This window comes from Microcebus murinus, chromosome 15 (assembly GCF_040939455.1).
Source record: "Microcebus murinus isolate Inina chromosome 15, M.murinus_Inina_mat1.0, whole genome shotgun sequence".
NCBI lineage: Eukaryota > Metazoa > Chordata > Mammalia > Primates > Cheirogaleidae > Microcebus > Microcebus murinus.
Window position 1 is genome coordinate 63,120,385 of NC_134118.1, and position 3,721 is coordinate 63,124,105.

The following is a 3,721-nucleotide window of genomic DNA, read 5'->3' on the forward strand; positions in this document are numbered from 1 at the left end:
AAAAGAAAAAAAGAACTATAGGATTTATCATGACAAGGTCCATATTTCTTTGATTTTTGCTTATTTTTTGACAAAAAGATTGACAAATTAAAAGAAAACATAATTAGTTAATAGGAATTTTGAACAGCCATAGAAAGCAGGTTTACATAGGAGTTTACATATACACTTAGTATATATTTACATATATACTATTTTTTAATAAAGCACTAAAAATAATAGAATCCTTGGTGATTTCACTTTTCCACAGTGCACATAAGTGGAGCAGAATTTTTTTCTGTCTCTCCACTACAAAATGACATAGAAAGGTTGTTTTTACTTAAGTTTATAAAAGAAAACTGTATAAGCTATTATTTTAAGGATTTCTGAAATTAGTTTATTTCAGCTGAGAGATTTTAGCTATTACCCAGTAAAAAAACTACCAAAGATAATTTACTCAATTTGTAATAATATTAAGAACTATTTTATATTTTCTTTATCTGTATGTCTTGAAATCAACTAATTCATCTCTGATCCTACATATTATGAATGGGTTCATCATCATGTGAGGTCAATGCAGGGAAAGTCTCGATTCCTGCCTAGTGACCATGAAAATCTCTAGGCCGCTAGGTGGCAGAGTGTCCTTGGTTTAGATTGAGCATTGCATTTTTTTTTTTTTTCCCCAGTGATTGACATAATTTCCAGCTGCTCTCAGTGGCTTTCAAACCTTTTATTGTGTACTCCTAAAATCATTTTGAAAACACGTGCACCACCCACAAACTTTAAAGTTTACATATATAAGGAGACTTTAAAATAAAATTGTTATATTACTCTTTTTTTTTTTTTTTTTTTTTTTGAGACAGAGTCTCCCTTTGTTGCCCGGGCTAGAGTGAGTGCCGTGGCGTCAGCCTAGCTCACAGCAACCTCAAACTCCTGGGCTCAAGCAATCCTTCTGCCTCAGCCTCCCACGTAGCTGGGACTACAGGCATGCGCCACCATGCCCGGCTAGTTTTTTCTATATATATTAGTTGGCCAATTAATTTCTTTCTATTTATAGTAGAGACGGGGTCTCGCACTTGCTCAGGCTGGTTTCGAACTCCTGACCTCGAGCAATCCGCCCGCCTCAGCCTCCCAGAGAGCTAGGATTACAGGCGTGAGCCACCTCGCCCGGCTTATATTACTCTTTAAGTGGATGAAATTGAATATAAAACACCATCAGGGTTTGATAACGACCACCATCTATTTTTTAAAATTCCCAAACAAGCTCATCTTTTACAGTTGGATACTTTCTTTTATTTCACTCTGTCACCCAGGCTGGAGTGCAGTGGCATCATCATAGCTCACTGTAGCCTCAAACTCCTGGGCTCAAGTGATCCTCCAAACTCAGCCTCTTGAGTAGCTGGAACTACAGGCACATGCCACCATGCCTGGCCAATTTTTCTTATTTTTCATAGAGACAGGGTCTCACTGTGTTGTCCAGGCTGGACTCAAGTGATCTTCGTGCCTTGGCTTCTCCAAAATGCTTGGATTACAGGTGTGAGCTACCATGTACTCACATGGTATATTTTATATTACTCCTTTTTATCCTTGAAATATTACTTTCCATTTTACTTCCTCAATAGAATTTTATAATAATACAAAATATTTTATGCTTAAAAAGCTGTGATCACTCTATTATACTTCTCTAAAACAAGAGTATGTTTATAGGTAAGATTAAATATTTTTGATTTCTTGTGACCATAAGGTTTTTTTAAAAGCACTTATATTTTCTTTTAATGATATTAGACACTTATTTTGATCACAAATGCAATTCAAGTGTGAATAAACAAATGTATTATCTCTTAGGACCCCTACCCCATGTTCCTTTAAATAGAAAAAAGTACTAAATGTCTCTTCATAGCCTATTTGGCCATAGTTTTAAAAACCTATGGTTTTAAAAATAGATTGTGACTTGATCTTATGAAATCAAATCCTTCTCAAACTACAGCTCATTCTGTTAAAGAAATCCTGGGAAAGATGTCCTACTGATATTGTCGATAGTCTCCAAAAGGTGAGGATGGTAACTGTATTGAAGGCAAACTGAGGGCCATTGGGAAACTGTGCAGAGGCAAATCTTGTCGACAAGATACCAGCTCCTTCAATTAAAAGCTAGGAGAATGCCACCCATCTCGGCTGACCCAGCCATGGCCACTGGTTCGTTTCTTGCTGCCAGTAGGGCTCCGGTTAAGGCACCACTCGTGATGGAGGTCCAGGGATCTTCCTTTCCTCTGACTTGAACCATACCACAGTCAATCATGGAAAACAGACCTCCCCAAACTGCGAAGCTGCCTCCCAACTGTGGATCCCTGGTTTTAATAGCTGTCAAACTCCCTCATAGTCTGTGGTTTACTCCCACTGGAGAATTTCGAAAACCTTTGATTGCTTGAAAGATACCACCACCAATGGTACCCATTGTAAAGGCCCCACCGCAGTCATCCACAGTTTGACACAGGCAAGGCTCTCGAGCATACTCCTCCATCTTGACTCCAGCGGTGCAGCAGATGCCGGGCTGACCATAAGGTGTTGAGTGTTAAATTTTTACTAATATGCAGTTGATCCAACATCATAAATGTATTACTACTTTTGATAAATGGTTATAAGAAAAAGTAAAATTAATTGGAAAGGTACCTCTTAATGAGATAAATTGGGGGGGGGTGCGGTTAGAAGCTTTGATTATTCCTTTTGGAGCCCAGGATTTTTAAACTCCCAGGCAGTGCACCACGGTAAGATTCTGGATGGGGAAGAGGTAAGCCTTTTTTTTGTTTTTTGGGGGTGGGGGGTAAAGTAGGAGAAGGGCCCTTGAGAAGGAAAAGAAGGGAAAAGGAGATCAAGTATAATGAAAGGTTGTTAATTTTAACAAAATGTGGGCAGATTAATTTTAGGAAAAAATATATGACTTGATGACTTGACATTGGTTTTGTTTGTCTTTAACTTTTAAAAAGTTTTTATTAGGCCAGGCACAGTGGCTCACGCCTGTAATCCTAACACTCTGGAAGGCCGAGGAGTTGGATTGTTCAAGGTCAGGAGTTCGAAACCAGCCTGAGCAAGAGCGAGACCCCCGTCTCTACTAAAAATAGAAAGAAATTAATTGGCCAACTAAAAATATATAGAAAAAATTAGCCGGGCATGGTGGCACATGCGTGTAGTCCCAGATACTCAGGAGGCTGAGGCAGGAGGATCGCTTGAGCCCAGGAGTTTGAGGTTGCTGTGAGCTAGGCTGATGCCACAGCACTCTAGCCTGGGCAACAGAGTGAGACTCTGTCTCAAAAAAAAAAAGTTTTTATTAGATAATAGGAGAGGCATGGTGGAGTGTTCAGCATCCTTTACAAACTATATAGTGAGGCAGCACTAATATTTCCCATTTATCTATAACTCAGAGTTTTCTATTCTTTCCCCTTCTCTTCTTCCATAAGGTGTGAGCAGTATGTCTTTTCTTTCCAGATCATCTATTTCCATAAACAAAATAAGAATAGCTCTTATCTTAGTTTCCAGATATGCATAGGAAAAAGATGATTGATATAATTATTTTTAGGCCTTTAAACAAAGTTTAAATAAAAAGTCAGCTTCACTTTGATCAAATTATTCCAATGAGAATTTCCAAATTCACAAAGATACTGCAATTAATCTCTGCAAGGTAAAGCTATTTGGGAATCAAACAGGACCCATGTACTGTCTTTATTTTATTCTCCCTGGAGACTGTGATAAA

General features: G+C 38.3%; 1 pseudogene; it reads right to left on the reverse strand.

Moving 5' to 3' along the window:
- Positions 1-1,809: 1,809 nt before the first annotated feature.
- Positions 1,810-2,500, reverse strand: LOC105882497 (mitochondrial import inner membrane translocase subunit Tim17-A pseudogene; annotated as a pseudogene).
- Positions 2,501-3,721: the final 1,221 nt, after the last annotated feature.